Source organism: Scyliorhinus torazame, chromosome 3, assembly GCF_047496885.1.
Source record: "Scyliorhinus torazame isolate Kashiwa2021f chromosome 3, sScyTor2.1, whole genome shotgun sequence".
In the NCBI taxonomy this organism is placed as follows: Eukaryota; Metazoa; Chordata; class Chondrichthyes; order Carcharhiniformes; family Scyliorhinidae; genus Scyliorhinus; species Scyliorhinus torazame.
Window position 1 is genome coordinate 77654338 of NC_092709.1, and position 20353 is coordinate 77674690.

Here is a 20353-nt window from a genome sequence, read left to right on the forward strand (position 1 = left end):
AACGGTGAGGGATGGCAGCCACGCCATGTAAAACGCCCGGCCCCCACGAAATAAACAGCCGGAGAATTGCCGGGTCCGTGACCACTCATACGCACGGCGACAACCTGCAGCAGCGTGCCGTACAACATAGCGCCGGCCGTGCGCGGACCCGACCTGCCAGGTGGTGCCCCCTGGACACACCCTCACCACCCCCTGGCCACCTGTCACCAGACCCCACAGCCCTTGCTGAAGCCCTCCCCGGCCAGCAGCATGGCACCCGCCCAACTGTGCCAGCTCTGGACACTGTCCGCAGCTGCCACGCCGGGTTCCCGACCACTAAGACCACACGTCAACAGCGCAGTCGGGAACTCGGACCATCGGAGACGGAGCATCGGGGGAGGGTGTTCAGGTGACGTCCTGAGGCCATCGCAACGGCGTGCCCCCGGTTCGGTCATAAAAATGGATTCTCCACCCGATCGCCGAGTATGAAATTGCCGTCAGGAAACGGAGAGTCCCGTCCTAAGGGCACGACACTTCGGGAAAGAAACAAAGTCCCCTAGCGAGCTTGTTTAGCCGCCTGTTTCCCAGCACTTGCAGTGCCGATAAACAGATGGCTATTTAATGCGACTCGCATTGTATAAGAGGCCCGAATGGGTAACACATGGCCGATGTGCTCATTGCACCATTTTGTACAATGGGGAGCTTCCCTCGCTGGAACTCCGCTGTGTAGCGAGAGATCGGGCGCCATCAGAACGCCGATATCTGAGGCCCCCGAAACAATCCCCGACCCCCCCCCCCCCCCCCCCCCCAAGCCTAGCCAGCAAAGCCCACATCCTGCAAAATCAATTTAACAAAAAAATATTTGCTGGGTTAGCTGGGGGCCAGATTTTCAGTCAAGCTTATCTCCAGATAAATGGAGATCCAGATTCACAACAATATTTGACAATCGTGACACGATTGGCGACAACCGCAAAATAATGTAAAAAAATTATTCAGGTCCATGGAACTGGGAAATTCTCCATTCTATGAACCCGATGCATGCACCAAACCTTGGATAAGCCACATTATCTTCCAGCTATAACCTGGGAAGACCAAATTAATTTCCTTCAGTCCCTATCATAGTCTCTGTACCTTTACTTTTACCACCAACTCTGTACCCATTCCCAACCACCATCTCAGGCCAACCCAGACTGCCAGCAACCTCGACATTCTATTTGATCCGGAACTGAACTTCCCATCCTGTATCCACTCCTTCACAAAGAATAACTGCTTCGAGCAGCATAACATCACCTACTCTTACCTCAGCCTATCTGTCACTGAATCCTCATCCATGTCTTTGTCATCTCCAGACTTAACTTGTACTCCTAGTTGACTTCTCATCTCCCACGCTTTATAGTTTGGTGTCTGCTACCTGTGTTCTATCCCGCACCAAGTCCCATTACCCAACTTCTTCAATTTAACATTCTCATCCATGTGTTTAAATCCCTTCAAAACCTCACCTATTCCTATATCCTTCTCCAGTGTTGCAATATTTTCCCTTGCTCGCCATTCCTCTGACACTGGCCTCTTGTACAAGGGGTTACCAATTGTGATTAAATGGAGGTTTCATCGCATGACTTGCCCCCACGCTCTTGCCATTAGCTGGCCAACACATCTGTCAGACTGCCTTCCTGCGCCAATTGGAAAGCAACATATCTCATTACCCAATTGGGTGACGTTTGACTGTCAGTCAAATGGCCTACCTCACCCTTTATCAATGTTTTTGTATGTGATAAAGAGAAATGGTAGAAGAAAATAACAAAAAAACAATCTTTTTTCATGTTGCGATGATTTCTTTGCAGGTTTGCACACAGCATTGTCCTGGAAATTGATGTTCAATTCCTCGAGACTCCAGGCCAATCTTGGAGAGTTGGTAACCCTACTGTACATCTCCCTCGTCCTTTGCCATACCATTGGTGGCCAGGTCTGGAATTCTCCCCGAAAGTTGCCTGTCTCTCTACCTCTTTCTCTTAATTTTCAAATGATCTCTTTTGCCAAATGTTTCTAAACATTTAATTATTTGGCTCCATGTCCATTTCTTTCCTGATAGCTGTGTCACACACCCTGAGGATGTTTGTTCCATGCTAATTATGCTTTATAAATGCAAGTTGTTGATATTGTTATTAACTGGCTTACCAGAACCTCAGGGCATTCCAAAATCATTCCCAACCAATGAGATGCTTATGAAGTACACTCACCATTGACAAACACAGCAGTCAAACTGCACACTGCCAAGAACCCCAAAATAGAAAATGATTTCAACAACCAATTTTGCTGGCGTTTGTTCACGAAGGAATGTTTGAGGAATAGTGAAAGCTGTAGCTGTTCCTCAAAATAGTGTCAAGTGCTTTTTCAACATTCTTGCCATTATGATGATAGGACATAGTTTCACCTCAAAACCTCAAACAACGCAGCACTCCCCCAGTATGCTATTAGCCTAGTTTCTGTCCACAAGGCCTGGAGTGGGAGTTAAGCGCACCAACTCCCAACACAGAAGCAAACGTTATATCACACGACTTAAACTGTGTCCCTTGTGTGTCAGCTTTGCCTTTGAACGTATAAGACCATTGGGGGGATTAAGGTGCACGTAAACAGGTTTTCTGTCATAATTCTGTCAATATTACAGTGATAGAGCTGGAGTAGCAACATAGCATCCTGCTAATTCTGCCAATCATGAAGGGCATTCAGCTGCCATGATTCCACTGCTCTGGAATTCTCTTTCCAAAGCCCTCCACTTAATTACACCTCTCCCCTCCCCTAACTCTTCTCCTATTTCCTAGTCTGGATGTGTTCTGCCACTTCTGTGAAATGCTCAGGGACTCTTTTGATTTGTTGAAGTTGCCACATGTAGTTATTATATTTTTTCAAGTTATTAATTGCTCAAAAAACTTTATATAATTATAAAATTCTGATTGTTGTGATTAACCATTGTAATGTGTGTTTTTTTAGTCGCAGGCTCAGGGAGCGTGTGTTATTGAAGAGTAAAGCTCAAAGTAAAATGAGTTTTTAACTCTTGTCTTCTGATTAAAATAAAGATGATAATGTGTTTAATCTCTAAATTATTATCAGTGCAGTAGAAAGTACTATCAGGTGGATAGTTTGATAGACACATCAAAATTAACCAATCCTCTGCAAAGGTAAAACTTAGACATGTTCTTATTTTTCGAGCATAATTTCACAGCACATAAATTAAAGTCTATAAATTTGCCAAACCTACCCCAAATTCACTTTCAGCAACAAAGTAACTTCTCCCTCAGATACAACTAACCTCTCTGAATGTTGTTCAAATGGTCACTGTTATGGGCGGCACGGTAGCACAGTGGTTAGCACTGTTGCTTCACAGCTCCTGGGTCCCAGGTTCGATTCCCGGCTTGGGTCACTGTCTGTGCGGAGTGTGCACGTTCTCCCCGTAGCTGCATGGGTTTCCTCCGGGTTCTCCGGCTTCCTCCCACGGTCCAGATTAGTGTGCAGGTTAGGTGGATTAGCCATGCTAAATTGCCCTTAGTGTCCGGAAAGGTTAGGTAGGGTTATGGGGGTAGGGTGGGCTTAAGTAGGGTGCTCTTTCCAAGGGCCAGTGCAGACTTGATGGGCCGAATGCCCTCCTTCAGCACTGTAAATTCTATGAAATCTATGACTTAGTAAGGCTAAAGTTTTCAGGATAAAAAATGGTTTGACTGATATTCTGGCAGAAGACAGAACAGCACACAGGGATAAAAAATTGAAATAATTCAAGGGTAGAAAGTGTTAAAGGGCTACTCGGTCTTACTGTTGAAAAGTTGCTCATTTTCATTGGCATGACGGTAATCCTTCTCTTCTTCCCCCTTTCAGCATCATGACGAATCCCCAGACAGGAGGGTGGGCTACATTGCCTGTTTGAGGATTACCTCGAACAATATAAACTTGCCTTCAGGCCAGGCTTTGGTAAATCAGGAATCTAGGCCACACCACGCTAATGCCAGAGGCCAAAGAAGCCATTCTCTTTAAACACAAGATCCACCCCTCCTCCCTCCACACACACACCATGTAAATACACTAATAATAGCAAATGTTTTTACATGTATCAAAATTAATAATAGAAAGAACTTGCATTTATTTAATGCCTTTCACTACTTCACAATATCCCAAAGTGCTTTACAACCAATGGATCACGTTGAAGTTATAGGTTGAAATGTCACCATTTCAGGACGTTATTACTGTTCAGTGGAACAAATGTATTTCTTTGCAACCATAAACTAAGCCAAACTAAAGGCAAAGTCCACCGCCTAGGCAGTTGCTTCCATGTTCTATCTAGTGCCTAACATTTCACTGGGATTTGTGTTTCTTTGTTTAAAGTTTACATTTGCATGCTGCGAGACACAAAGACAGTTTCACGCACTTACAAAATCATTCTTTAAACTTGCTCCTTTTCAACGTTATACCTTTCCCACATGTCCTATGATAAATTTTAATTTCATGGCTCCATCATAAGAACAGAGCAAAGCTAATTAAGAGATGCTGAAGCCACTCAGCCCTTGTTTGCACTGCACCGCATGTGGTTCCGTTTTGGATCCTTAAACTCCATTCATGAAAGAGGAATTAGAAGCTGTATGGTTTGAGCTGAAGATAATCCCTGGCTGATTAGTAGATTTCTCATCAGTACAGGTTCAGAAAATGCTCATCTCGTGGTGTTGATAAAACCTTCAGTCATGGAACATGCAACGAAAACACTGCCACAGCTGAGCCTTCCAATCGCAGGGAGCCCCCAAGGTCACCTGGTCAAGCCAACTAATCCTGTGGCAGGTTTAAGCTTGTCACAGAACATCTCTGAGCCACTCCAACTGGATACCCACAAATCCTGAGCTAAACTGTGGGCCTTACAACACTGAAAATGAACAAACAAAAGCTTTAAGAATGGACTCCAAATTATTTATTCAATGGATTGAATGTCCTGTTTTTAATAAGAACTAAATTCAACAGTAAGTGAGAGCTCCCTCACAGGAGTATTGCTTACAGCAGTGATATATCAATCAACTCGAGAGCAACAGGAGAATCTGCATACAGCTCAATATGTGCCCATCTGCAAAGTCTGCAAGGTATGGCTGAGTCCAAATGATTAATTCTGTGCACGCACCACCCAAAGAAAAACGAAGTTAACTGGGATTTACAAAGCATATCTAATGAAAGTGAACAATGTTAACCCTTGACAAGCATAGGATGTTTTCTACAATCAGCCTGCTGCAGTCTAGACTCGTCATTTGAAGCGCCTATCCATTAGCTTTGCTGACCTTTTCACTTCAGCGCTCAGCACTCATTTCACTGACATCCCTTTCAGATATCACTGAAGAATATGGATGCCCTCAGTTTCTTGGGATTGAGTATCACTAACTGTCAATCATTTGAATCTTAAAAATGCACAGCCTTTTTTAGGGGTTTTAGAACATAATTAAGCAGCGTTTAGACTACTTACATAAAAATACTGAGTCAACTAAACTTACAGCTGAATTATATTACCATCGTTCCACATACAAAGTACTGAGGTTAGAAAAGAAGCAAGCAGCTGTATACACACATTTTCTTACAGTATATTGATACATTAGTTTTAATTCAGTGCCAATTCTGGAGTTATTCATAGAAGAGCTGTAGGATGCTTGGTAATTGAAGAGATAATGGATGGGATTTTCCTCCCCCTCCGCAGCATGTTCTGCAGCGGCAGAGGGAGGTTCACCAGTGGCCAGTAGTGGGATCTTCTGGTCTCCCCGTTATCAACTGGGTTTCCCGCTGGGCACATCCCTCGCCGCCACGAAACACGCGGCGAGTAAGATCCCACCAATGTGAATGGCCAGAAAATCCCGCCCAATATTCCTTATCCTTAAACTTCCAATTTTGATACAAATAGCAATAATAATTGTATTTGCTTGTGAAATTTTCCAGCGGATGTCAATTATCTAGATTCATGGCCTGATTTAGAAATTCAATGTATTTCCATAGAGCAATACAAACAATTGAAATTAGGTGTAAAGTTCTGTCATTTGTCACGAAATTACACTATAGCTTCTCTAAGAACCTCTGGGCATATTGAACTTTTTATGGAAGACCTGTGTTTTTAAACGAAATAAGTAAAGACACTGGCCAGAAGATGGCTGATACTGCAAAGCGATTACTTTCTGGAACGTTCCAATTTGGATTACACTGACAGACTTTCCTGGAAAAACCTGGAATTTCACACCTGAAGAGGTGCCAAGGCCAACTTATTAATAATAATAATAATCTTTGAACACAAACATTTGAAAGACAGGTATGGAAAGTGCAAAAACTGGACTAATCTGCTGGATTTGTGAGGACAATGGGGACTGCTTCATACATCTCATCAGACATCCAAAAACACCCATCACCTGGTGATTTATCTCTCAGAATGTATATGCAGTTCTGAGATGAATGCAAGACCCCAGAATACACAGGGAAAATGGGTTAAAAACTGACTGATGACGAATGAGAAGCAGAAGGGCAAAGAAGTAAGAAGAAGCTCTCTCTTGCACTGTCTTTTGCTGGAGGCAAGTTGTCCAGCAGGCACAAGCAGAAGGGAACAGGACAGTCCATTCAGTTAACCCTGCAGAGATAAGCAGGTCATTTGTCCCTCTGGTACAAGCCAACACGTGTCTCCAACTGCATGCGAATCTGCCAGTCAGCTCTACCAAAATCTGCCAACCTAACAGCTATCATCCACACTGTATGGACAAGTCAAGGACTGATTTGTATATCCTTTGTAAACTCTTATTTGGGCTCCTCAGTTGTGTGTGTGTGTGCACGTGGCATCTTTATCTTCTTCCCTTGAGTTTTAGTAACAAATAAACTTACTCTTTATTTGACTCACGAAAGCCTGGTTAAATTGCTTCTTACACAAAGTAAATACATTTGTATCAGGAAAAGGTATCCATGGAGAAAGGATTTAAACAAACATTGGCTGCGACCAACTGAGGAGGTTGGAAAAAAGGGAGCCAGCTTATTCCTCTTCACCCAGTCGAGACAAAATTGAGAATCACATTGTAACACAATGTGCAAAAATGATTTCTGCTTGATATGCTCAGAAGTTAAAGCTGTTTGTGTGAGATGGGCTTATTTCCAATGTTGGCTGATAAATATTCCACATGGGAATTCTTAGTCCAATTGCTTGGCAAAAGTAGAAGCTCAATCATTAATACTGTTGATCGATTGTCATTTTTTCCCCATGTCACGGCTGGAATACTCCAGCTGTTGGGATTTTCTGTTCCCGCTGGCAGCATATCCCCACCTGGCGGTATGGGGTGACTTCAATGAGAAATCCCATTGACAATTCTCTATAGAGAATAGAGAATCCCGTCACAAGCAAGCGACGTGCTGCCGAGAAACATGCGGCTAGGGGACCAGAGAATCCAACGGCAGATCTTGTTTTTGTTCATGTCATTTGGGCAAACAGAAAAGCGTGATACCATTGATCCCAAAGTTAATTAACCTTTTTAAAAACTACAATATTTCACGCAACAACTAGATGAATCCTACGGTGCATTTTAGCGGGCTTAAGGTAAAGTCCGCTAACAGCACAGTTAGTGGGATGTTTCTTGGTGCCTGCAGTGCTGAGAAATATCCTGCAATTCAACGGCACTTTGCCGCAACTTTTGGCCTCAGATTCTCTCCACCAAGGCCGCACTTAGAGAGATTTCCTGCTAGCAAGTTCCCCGCAGATCTGGGCACCATTTTGACCAGCTCTGTGACCTTTCCTCTTCCGCCCTTTCAGCTCCCACTTGTGGTTTTGACTCTCCTAACCTTGGGGCGAGGGGGGTGCCCAGGAACCCTTCCCACACCCCCCTCAGCCTGCCCTCTATCTGGCAAGGTTCCCCTAGCTCCGACCCCTGGCAGTGCCCTTGATACCTTGGTAGTGCCACCCAAGAACTCTGGCAGTGCCAACTGAGCAGTATCAGGGTGCCATACTGCCTTGTTCCCAACCACCCAGGAGCCTCCAATGTCCTGGGAGAACTCCCAAAGTGCCATTACGACTGGTCCATGTTTAACGGTGCCCTGGTGAGGTCTCCCAGGCGTGGGTGGTGAATGCCTGGCCCGGTGAATCCGGCAAACATATATTTTAAAGAACTTAATGGCTCATTTGAATAAACAGATCTGGATCTCCTTTGAATCTCATAAGACATCTCGAGCGTCGCGAATCTCACAAGAGGCCTCTCATGAGATTCCATTGCCTTGTCGGGCCAAGGCTGGTGCGTCAAGGCCACTGAATCATGCCTCTAGTCTTATTCTTGAGAATATTAAATATTAATGAATATTAATGGGGTACCTGCATTCTGAAAGATCTTTCTATCACTGGTTTCATTTTTATTTGGTGTGGGGAAGTCAGGACGATCTCCTTGAAATCTGCCACCTATTGAGGCTACAGCTGTAACCCCAGAGCAGGTGAAGAACAGCTTTGGCAGTGGTTGTGAAGGTGATTGTGGCAGTGAGCTTTTCTGCATCTTGCTCCTTCCAAACTGAAGCAGGAGATATTTGCAATATCTTACAATTTTCCACATGCTGTTGCATAAGTGAGGTCGCTGCGGCTATCTCTTCAAAGAGCTCTAATTACATGTCATTCTCTCTTGCTAGAGACAAGTAGGCAGAGACAGCATACAGCTTTGCCTGGATTATAGTCTTCCTTCTGGTGCTGGCTGACATGACTGCATGTATCACTTTGTGAGCACCGCATGTCAACTCTGTCCTGTATGTGAATCCGAAGAGATTCTCCTCTGTCAACACCTATTTGGTGCATGACGATAAGCAATGAATCATGCAGTTTAATAACTGACAGAAATTATGATGCCTTTATTCTCTGGCGGTCAGCGGTGTCATGATATGCAGACATGCAGATAATGATGTACAGACAGGCACAGATAGGCAGCTAATGAACACAGAGAACAGGACATGACCAATGAGAAGACAGGACACTCAGGGGTGGTATCTCACTATAAAAGGCACAAGGCACTCACACTCTACCTCTTTCCACTGATGAACATCTACAGAGTGAGTCAGGGTGTATGTACAGTATCACACCTCCAGCACGTGGCTAAGAGCTAGTCTGGTTCAGTCAGACAGAGTAACCACACTTAGGTTAGCAGAGAGTCGAACACATAGAGAACTGTGAGAACTGTGCTACTGGTTCAATAAATCAGATTGAACTAACTTCAAGGTCTGGAGTATCTTTTGGTTAAAGCTGCATCCAATTGCAGCCTGTGTTATCCCAGAGTACATAACACATCAAGCGGTAGCAGTTGCATTTAAGCAAACAGCAAACCAAAGGGTGGTTACTGGGTGACAAGAGCTATCTGCCCACAACATGGCTGGCGACTCCAGTGAGTCCATACACACATAGGTGCAAAGCATGCATTCAAAGAGAGCTATGCCAACATGCAGCATATGATAGAACAGGAAGGACACTGGTGTGCTAAAACATTTCTACTGTCTGAAATACGCTGGAGGAGCCTTGTGGTGGTACTTGGCAGCGCAAGTGTCAGTCACTAAGTATGGCAATCAGTTGCATACTGGACAATCTCACCATCATGAGTAGACAGCCCTTGCATGGTGGCACAGTGGTTAGCACTGCCTCCTTACAATGCCAGGGGTCCGGGTTCAATTCCAGTCTTAGGTCACTGTCTGTGTGGAGTTTGCACATTCTCCCCCTGTCTGCATAGGTTTCCTTCGGGTGCTCCGGTTTCCTCCCACAGTCCAAAGATGCGCAGGTTAGATGGATTGATCATGCTAAATTGCCCCTTAGTGTCCAAAGATATGCAGGTTAGGTGGGTTACGGGGACAGGACAGGAGAGTGAGCCTAGGGAGGGTGCTCTTTCGGAGGTCGGTGCAGACTCGATGGACCAATGGTCTGTGTTGTAGAGATTCTATGATTCTATTATATAAGGAGTATGATGAGGTGGAGAAGGAGAAGGAAGAATAAATAGAGGAACGAAGGAGACAGGCGAGACAGCCTTTCTGCCTGACCTGTCTGTGTAGAACTAATGAGAGTGTGATACAGAATCACAGAATCATTACAACACATAAATCTGTGTTGGCTCTCTTTAGGAGCAATTCATTGTCTTCTCCCTTCTCTCCAGAGCCCTTCACATTCTTTCTTTTCAGGTAACAATCCAATTCCATCTTGAACGTCTTGATCGATGAGCCTCTTCTGTACTGTAAACTCTATGACTGTGACACTATGACTCTAATTGAAATCATGCCATATTGCTTACATAAGTCAACTAATTACCATTGCAAGTTGCCTTAGTGCCCATCTTGTGTGTGCCTTTGCTTGTCCTGATGCTCCTGACACCCCAATAGCTACAGCATGGCTGGTAGAAGGCTGCTGACTTTCTTCAGAGGAGACTGTAGATGGTCTTGCAGGATGGCCCTGAGGAGTACTGGACCTTGAGGACCTGGTTGTCGACTACACTATCCCAGACAACACAATGGGTGGAGTGGCAGGAGTGGGGGTTTCAATGTCGTCCTTCGGAGAGAGGGCAGGAGACTCGTGCACCACAGAGGACTGTCACTCCCTCTGGCCACTGCCTCAACAATCCGAATCATCTGTCAGAAGACAGATTGCTAGACTGCAGTGAGAGCCTAGAAGTCCCTTTGAACACTGGCATCCAGAGCCATGATGACAGCAAGCTGACCCTATTTGACATTAATCCAAGCTTCTACTGCAGCATTTAGACATGCGTTAGTTTTCTGCTGTTTGTACCACAACAGAAACTGCAACATCAGCCATCAGACGTTGAATAATAGTTCAGTCCACAAGTGTTGAAACATTGTCGGCTACCACTTTAATGCTGGAAAGGATGAGCCCCAAGCTTTGTTCAAGGCCCTGTGCCAAGTTGCTTCTGGACACTTCCACACACCCAAACATTGACAGCAGAACTATTGACAGGTTTTCTTTGCAACTAATACTTTGTTGTGTGTCGGTTGCCCCATCAAAGTCTTCATTTGTATCCTCTGAAGTGGGAAACTATGACTTCACCCTGTAGCACTGTGCTATCCTTGCCCCCGAGCAGAATGCAGTGCACTGGTGCTCAATGATGTCTGGCCACTTGTTAAATCTCGCCTTCAATCGATTCTTTAAAATAAACATACCATCGGTATCTGAGTTGGTGGCTACGACTGTGCTGTGCCTTCCTCATCACTATCTGCTTGGTCTTCCTCCACTGCCTGGCCAGCTTGCATCTCTGGTGTACCTGAAAGTAAAAAGGCACAAGGATAAGACTGTGATGCAGGGAGGAGAGGGCAGTAAGAGATATGTGCTTGCACCAACTGCAGCTTGTAATCAGAAGAAGATATGGGATAAGAGGGTAGGAGGATGTGAGGAGGAGGATTAGGTCTGAGGTTATCCTCACATCTAATGGTTTCAACCCTACTGTTGGTCATGGCCTCAGCAATTAACATTTCAATAAAGGCCACGATTGTCTCCACCACAAGTACTATCAACATCCTGGGGATTACCATTGACCAAAAACTGAACTGGACCACCCATTTTATTAATGTAACTACAAGAGGAGAAAGAGACTTGCTATGGGATTCTCCATCGGCGGGATCCTCCACTTCGCCGGCAAAGCACCCATGCCCGCGGGTTTCACAAAGCCCCATTGGTCGGCTGCGGGAATGGGGAATCCCGCTGCCGGTGGGGGTGCGCCGCGCCGGAAAACGGGGCTGGCAGGACCGAGACCCCCCCCCCCCGGAAATTGTGTCGGGAGTAACTAATTTCCTGTGTGGTAAAATGGCCAACGGCCTGCATTTTAGGCCTGATATACAATTGGTCACTTTAAATTAAGAATTGGACATTTCAAATCAAAACCACAGTCAGGCCACAGGCAGGCCAAATGGGAATTTGAACAGCTAAGTTCGAATACACTCAGCAGAGAGAGACAGTCGGGACAAATCTGGGCCTGCCATGTAAATAAGCCATCAGGAGATAATCGGTACCATTCAAATGGATCGATTGTTGTGGATTGCCCAGATGAAGCCAGACTTTCTGACACCCAGATTTCCCGCCATGACCAGATATGGAGTAAGGTTACATTCAGACAATACACCTGGAAATGAACCCATGGGTGTGGGTGCCTGGTGCCCTGCAGACTTGCAATCAGCAACTCCACTGGGTGTTGCGACACAACCGCGAGACCTCATTGACTGAGGACCAGAGAACTTTCTGCAAAGGGGTGAAAAGGGAAATATGAATCGACCTCCAGGACCTTCCCCAGCGAAGACTCGATGCAGAGGCAACAGAGAAGGTTCGATGGCGGACCAGAGGAGACATAGGAGAGGCGAACGATACCCGCCTTCGTGGATGGAGTCCCTGAGACTCGGTGAATTGGACCTGCAGCTTGATTGAGTTCATCAGCACAGTTAGTATTAAAAATCTTGCGATTATTGTAGTTGGGATAATTTAAGGAGGGTACCTGTTTTTACTGTGTTTGATAATAAACTTGGTTGAATTGTAAACTTGTGCTTGTCCTTTGTCCACCTCACCGGTAAGGGCATCTGATTGAGTAATAAACTGGTCGAAGTGTTTGAGAATTTGCAGACAACATCCCCTCTTGACCACCAGAATACCTCCTTGACCCCTCCCCTCCCCGATTACCCACAATCCAATCCAAGCTGACTACCAACCTTCCAAACTCATGACCTCTACCACCGAGAAGGACAAAGGAAGTAGATGCATGGGAACATCACCACCTGCAAGGCACGGAACATCCTGACTAGGAAATATATCGCTGTTCCTGTCCCTGCTTCAAAATCCTGGAACTCCCTCCCTAAAGCGCCGGGGGGGGGGGGGGGGGGGGGTGTACTTCCACCACATGAATTGCAATCGTTCAAGAAGGCACTCACTACCGCCTTCTCTTTTTAAAAAAAAAAGTATTTTATTACAAACATGTATCAAAACAGGTTACAGCGAACAAACACCCCGGGAAACATAGGGGCTGGTTTAGCACACTGGGCTAAATCGCCGGCTTTTAAAGCAGACCAAGGCAGGCCAGCAGCACGGTTCAGTTCCCCTCCCCGAACAGGCGCCGGAATGTGGCGACTAGGGGCTGTCATGATATTCAAACACACACCTCATGATAGACACACCAACAGAAAAATCAGCACACACAACACGACAACCAATCATAGACAAGGACAGAGACAGTATAAGAGAAGAAACACGACACCTGGTGGCCAGGAGATCTGGAGACCAGGACAAGGACAGGACCTGATTAACATGACACACAGGGAGTCACCACGTGCAGTGTATCAAGACAGAACTGTAAATAACAAGTTGAAATAAAACAGCGTTGTACCAAATACAACCGTGTTGGTTCATCTGTACATCAGAACACCCAACACTACATGGTACAGGAGTGGATCGATACCTGCTGGCAAACCTGCCATCCTGAGATATGGACATCACCAACAAACCGCAGCCGTTGCAAGTCGCTGGGAACCTTGGCACCAATTGGAAGCTTGTCAAGCAGCGATTTGAACTGTACATGCGAGCCAACGAGAAACAGAGTGCCTCGGACGAAACAAAGATTGCGATGCTCCTCACCACCGCAGGTCAGCACACCATCGATGTATTCAACTCACTGGTGTTCGCGGAAGGCGAGAACCAATCCAAGTATGACACGGTCCTCCTCAAGCTAGACCAGCACTTTAACGTTGAGGTAAATGAAAGCTTTGAGAGGTATGTCCTTCAGCAACGCCTGCAAGGTAAGGATGAGCTCTTTCAACCCTTTCTGACGCACCTCCGCATACTCGCGCAGTCCTGCGGTTACGGCAACACCTCAGAGTCCATGATCCGGGACCAGATTGTTTTTGGCATTGCCCCCAGTGGCCTATGCCAGCAGCTTCTTAAAATTAAAGGCCTGACCTTAGCGTCTGCGGTGGAAGCTTGTGTCCTCCATGAAAATGCAACCAGCCGTTTTGCCCAATTTCAGGCGACCGAGTCGGCACGGAAGGGGTCCCTAGCCGTCGAATCGGCAAGCCAGGCCGCCCACGAGGCCGAACGCATCCAGGCAATTGATTATCTCCCGGCCCGCGGCCCGGACGAGGGCGGCCGTTTCCCGCGCTTTTCGCGGTCTCTCGCGCTTGTGCGCGCCAAAACCAACGGCAACATCGAGGGGCGCACTGCGCAGGCACGCCCGATGCAAGACCGAACTGCGCATGCGCAGTGGCGTAACGAACGCCGTGACATCATGATGTGCGGCAACTGTGGAGCTGTACATTTAAAAGGGCAATGACCTGCTAAAAACCGACAATGCCTACGATGTGGCAAGATGGGCCACTACGCTGCCTACTGTTGAGCGGTTCAACCGATGGCTCCTACACATCTCCGACAACCTCGCAGACACGTCAGGACCGTCCAGCCCGTACATCAGGACATCCAGCCAAATGAGACAGATGACCAAGATGCCTTCCGGGTTTCAGTCATTGATGTGAACCGGGTCAACACCATCAATCCGGCCGATGAATGGAGTGCCACCCTGACGGTCAACCGATCGCAGATCACTTTCCGCCTGGACACTGGCGCATCCGCCAACCTCATAGCATATTCAGCATTCCATGTCATGAAGGTCAAACCACCTATCCAGCCATCCCGGTGCAAGATGGTTGACTATAACGGGAACGTCATCTCGGCCATGGGATCTTGCCAGCTCCAGGTGACACACAAAACGCACATGGCCACACTCCCCTTTGAAATTGTTGGCTCATCGAAAGATTCCTTGCTGGGCACACAGGCATGCAAGGCTCTTCACCTTGTACTGCGAATTATGTCTCTCTCTCCAGACGACACATCCGACTTCCTGGATGCTGACTTCAACGCAAATCTCCAATCCCTCCTTGCTCACAACCAGGAGGTATTTGAAGGCATGGGGACACTGCCATACACATACAAAATTCGCCTCAAACCGGACGCCATCCCGGTCGTTCACGCACCTCGCAATAGGTCCTATTCAGGGTCACGGAGCCCACGCCATGGGTCAGCTCCATGGTGTGTGTCAAGTAGCCTCTGGCGAGCTCCGCATCTGTATAGACCCTAAAGACCCAAATAATAACATTATGCGGGAACACTATCCCATACCTAAACGAGAGGAAATCACCAGTGAGATGGCCCAAGCCAAAATATTCACCAAACTGGATGCCTCTAAAGGATTTTGGCAGATCCAACTGGACCCGTCCAGCCAAAAGCTATGTACTTTTAACACCCCTTTCGGCAGATTCTGCTACAACCGGATGCCATTTGGCATCATCTCGGCATCCGAGGTCTTCCACAGAATAATGGAGCAGATGATGGAAGGCATCGAAGGGGTACGCGTATATGTAGACGATATCATCATCTGGTCCACCACTCCGCAGGAGCACATACATCGTCTCCAACGCGTTTTCGCCTGCATACAAAACAATGGCCTGCGCCTCAACCACACCAAGTGTGCCTTTGGCCAGACCGAATTGAAGTTCCTGGGGGACCACATCTCCCAATCAGGGGTCCGTCCTGATGCGGACAAGGTAAGCGCCATCACAGCCATGCCGCGGCCGGCCGACAAGAAAGCTGTACTACGATTCCTGGGCATGGTCAACTTTCTCGGGAAATTCATTCCCAACCTTGCTTCCCACACAACGGCTCTGCGCCATCTCGTAAAGAAATCTACAGAGTTCCAGTGGCAACATACACACCAGCTAGAATGGGAGAAGCTCAAACACAATCTGGCCACGGCACCAGTGTTGGCGTTCTTCGACACGTCTCGTCCCACCAAAATCTCAACTGATGCCAGCCAATCTGGTATTGGAGCAGTGCTCCTGCAGAAAGATAACACGTCGTCATGGGCCCCGGTTGCCTATGCATCACGGGCCATGACCCCGACGGAACAGCGCTACGCGCAAATTGAAAAAGAATGCCTGGGCTTGCTAACTGGTTTGGACAAGTTCCACGATTATGTGTATGGTCTTCCACGATTCACGGTCGAAACTGACCACCGCCCCCTGGTCAACATAATAAACAAGGACCTGAACGACATGACCCCTCGCCTCCAGCGCATCTTACTTAAACTCAGGAGGTATGATTTCCAACTGATCTACACTCCAGGGAAGGACCTCATTGTGGCGGATACCCTATCCCGAGCAGTGAGTACACCACCAGATGCGGAGGGGTTCGTATGTCAAGTTGAGGCACACGTGGCTTTGACAGCGGCAAATCTGCTGGCTAACGACCCCAGTCTGGCCCGCATACGCGCAGAGACAGCGGCCGACCCCCTTCTACAGCGAGTGATGCGCCACATGACGGAAGGTTGGCTCAAAGGGCAGTGCCCGCAGTTCTATAATGTGCGAGATGACCTAACCACCATTGATGGGATCCTTCTGAAGCTAGACAGGATCGTCATTCCGCACAGTATGCGCCAGATGATTCTCAATCAAATACACAAAGGCCACTTGGGAGTCGAGAAGTGCAGACAGAGGGCCCGAGAGGCGGTATATTGGCCGGGCATCAGTGACGATATTGCCAACATGGTACTCAATTGCACAACCTGCCAGAGGTTTCAGCCGGCGCAACCTCCTGAGACGCTTCTGCCCCATGAGCTGGTGACGTCCCCCTGGGCGAAGGTGGGTGTCGACCTATTTCACACGCTTGGCATGGACTATATTATCATCATAGACTACTTCTCCAATTACCCAGAAGTCATACCCCTACACGATCTGACGTCGTCTGCAGTCATCAGGGCCTGCAAAGACACCTTTGCTCGCCACGGCATTCCGATGACTGTCATGTCGGACAATGGGCCCTGTTTCGCCAGCCGTGAATGGTCGTCCTTTGCCGCATCATATGGTTTCACACACGTAACATCCAGCCCTCTACATTCACAGTCAAATGGAAAGGCGAAAAAGGGAGTTCACATTGCCAAGCGGCTCCTCTGCAAGGCTGCTGCTGCCGGATCGGACTTTCACCTCGCCCTGCTGGCCTATCGATCGGCCCTGCTAGCCACGGGTCTCTCGTCAGCACAGCTACTGATGGGTCGCACCCTCAGGACAACTGTGCCTTCCATCCTGACACCAACAACGGACCATGCTAAGGTACTGCACAAGATGCAACTGCAGCGTGATCGTCAGAAGAGTCTGTACGATACAAGGGCGACTGATCTTCCCCCCCCTGTCCTCCGGGGATAAAGTCCGCATTCATCTGCCAAATGGTGGCTGGTCAGCACCTGCCGAAGTTCTCCGACGTGTGGCTCCCCGCTCGTTCCTGGTACGCATGCCGGATGGATCAGTGCGTCGCCGCAATCGGCGAGCCCTTCGCCGCCTTCCACGCTCGCAACCGAACAGTGCACACACGCCGGGTCCTCCACTGGTTCCCGAGGATGACTTTGTGGAGCTGCCACAGATCATGCCCCTTCCATCGCCACCCGTGGCCAGGCTCGCACCTCAGCCGGTGGTTCTCGACCCACCCTTGAGACGGTCAACCCAAACTCGTCGCACACCTACTAGATTGGACTTCTGAGACTGTTCACACGTTAAAGTTGAAACACTATTGTATTGTAAACATGTTACTGTTTTATCATTCCAGATATCGTTTGACCGGACCACACTTCAAAGTTTTTCGTCTTCCTGTTTTGTTATGGTACAACCTCGTTAGCATGACACACCCGACATCGCCCCATGTATATAGTTACGCCACATGCACCTGCTGTAAATATCACGCACACACACCTTTAGATGCACTCACGACACATTCGTATTTATAACCACGTACGCACATAATTTTGTAAAAAAGGGGGGATGTCATGATATTCAAACACGCACATCATGATAGACACACCAACAGACAAATCAGCACACACAACACGACAACCAATCATAGACAAGGACAGAGACAGTATAAGAGAAGAAACACGACACCTGGTGGCCAGTAGATCTGGAGACCAGGACAAGGACAGGACCTGATTAACATGATACACAGGGAGTCACCACGTGCAGAGTATCAAGACAGAACTGTAAATAACAAGTTGAAATAAAACAGCGTTGTACCAAATACAACCGTGTTGGTTCATCTGTACATCAGAACACCCAACACTACAGGGGCTTTTCACAGTAACTTAATTTGAAGCCTACTTGTGACAATAAGCGATTTTAATTTCATTTTCAACATACTTCCCAACAATCAACAATACAGTCTGCACAGATTTTTCCTCTTTTCCACATCCCGCCCCCGCGATGAACAGTCCCTCAAACACGGTCACAAACATCCCCCACCGTTCCTTAAGCCCCCCTGAACTCATACTTTATCTTCTCTAATCGCAAAAAGTCGTACAGGTAACCCAACCAAGCCACTACCCCCGGTGGCGATGCCGACCGCCACTCCAGCACTATTCGCTGCTGTGCAATCAGAGAGGCGAAGGCCAAGACATCGGCCTTCCTCCTCTCCATGAGGTCCGGCTTCTCTGAGACTCCAAATATCGCCACTAAAGGGTCCGGGTCCACCTCCTCCTCCACTATCCTGGCTAAGACTGCGAACACTGCTGTCCAGAATCTTCCCAATTTTTCACAACCCCAAAACATGTGCGCATGATTTGCTGGTCCCCGCTGGCCCCAGCCCACACCTCTCACACTCATCTGCTACCCCCTGAAAGAACCCACTCATTCTCGCCCGAGTCATATACACTCTGTGCACCACTTTAAACTGTATCACGCTCATCCTTGCGCATGAGGAGGTCCCGTTTACCGTACACAGCGCTTCACTCCATGCTCCCCAATTGATCTCCATTCCCAACTCCGCTTCCCATTTCTCCTTGATCTTCACCACCTGCTCGCCTCCCTGCTCCCCCAGTCACTTGTACATATCCCCAATTCTTCCCTCCCCTTCCACATCCGGGAGCAGCAGTCGCTCCAGCAGGGTGTATCCTGGCAACCTAGGGAACACATTCCATACCTTTCGCGCAAAGTCCCTAACCTGCAGATACCTGAACTCACTCACCCTCGGCAGCTCTACCCTCTCCCTTAGCTCCTCTAGACTGGCGAACCCTTCCTCCAAATACAGATCCCTCACCTTGACCAGCCCCACTTCTCTCCACCTCCTGTACAAACTATCCATCCCCCCCCGACTCAAACTCATGATCACCACCGCCTTCTCAAGGACAATTAGGGATGGGCAATATGTGCTGACCTAGCCAGCGATGCCCACATCCTATGAATGAACAGAACAAAAATTAGGACATGATGACATGTATGGCCCCATCTGGTTAGCTGCTGCTCCTTCCTGTCATGCGACACCCTGTCCAGCAAGAAAAAAGCAATTGTATCAGTGAATGTCATGCAATCTGTTTAGCTGATGTGCCTGTCATGCTTGACTGATATGTACAAGCTGTGAGGATTGGCGCTGAGGCTTGTAACAGTGCTAATTTTGTGAGGGTGAGTTGAACCATATGAATATCTGGTGTGAGTCCTGATGGATCAAGATTTTGGGGAGGTGAGTAATTGGGTTTGATAATTTGATCAGTGGCTGAGGTGAGATATTCCATTGATAGGATATGGCACTTGAAGATGCATTCACTGACCTTGACCACTCGTGTGAGACCTTTGGGGCTTCACTTCTGGCATCAACCACTTTGCTATCTGGTCCCGCTGCCTCTTGACTGTTTGTCCCACACAGGACATATCTCCACCATTTCATTTTCCAAGACCCTCAGCAAAGTGTCCATAATCCTTCAAGCCCACATTCTCTCCCCTTTTGTGCCATTCCTCAATCATTCCCAGGTCAGATTCTTTTGCCGTTGCCTGCATTGCAATCTACGGGCCTAGGTTAACTGTGTAGAGCAATCCCACACCAATTTTGAGAGGGCTATTCAATTTATCCCCCATAGTATAGCGTAACATCCTTTATCATGTCTACTGATAAAGCTGAACAGCTACCATATAGTCCGAGAGGATTAAAAGACTTTCCATATGTTAAGGGTCTGATGTAAAGTCTTGCACTGAGGCTTAAAGTCTTTAGACTGTTAACATTCTCCATCACTCAGCCAGTGGAAGTAAAGCTAACAGTTTAATCCCTGGGTGGAATTACATGTTTAAAATTTGTTTTTGATGTACTGGACAAACTTTCAATTCTGCTGCTGAAAGTCACAAACCTGCTATCCAGGCTCCATTTTCAAACACTCAAAGAATTTATGTCTGGAGGATTTCTCACAAACTCCCAAAGGAACAGCTGCAGTGTCTTGTGAGAGGATCCGAAGACTAATTTTCAAAAACCATTAAACATAAAGCAGAGAGCCGTTGTCTACAAATGCTGAGTAATTCCCTGATTTTTTTCAAGTTCTCCATTAGA

The 20353-nt window shown here is 47.4% G+C and overlaps 1 long non-coding RNA gene across 4 annotated transcripts in view; it reads right to left on the reverse strand.

Annotated features, from left to right (window-relative positions):
- Nucleotides 1-20353, reverse strand: part of LOC140408530 (uncharacterized) — a 109820-nt gene that overhangs the window by 20319 nt on the left and 69148 nt on the right. For all 4 annotated transcript variants that reach the window (XR_011940126.1, XR_011940125.1, XR_011940124.1 and 1 more), the window contains one exon: nucleotides 11140-11240. This is a non-coding gene — a long non-coding RNA (uncharacterized lncRNA). The remainder of the gene's footprint in view (nucleotides 1-11139; nucleotides 11241-20353) is intronic.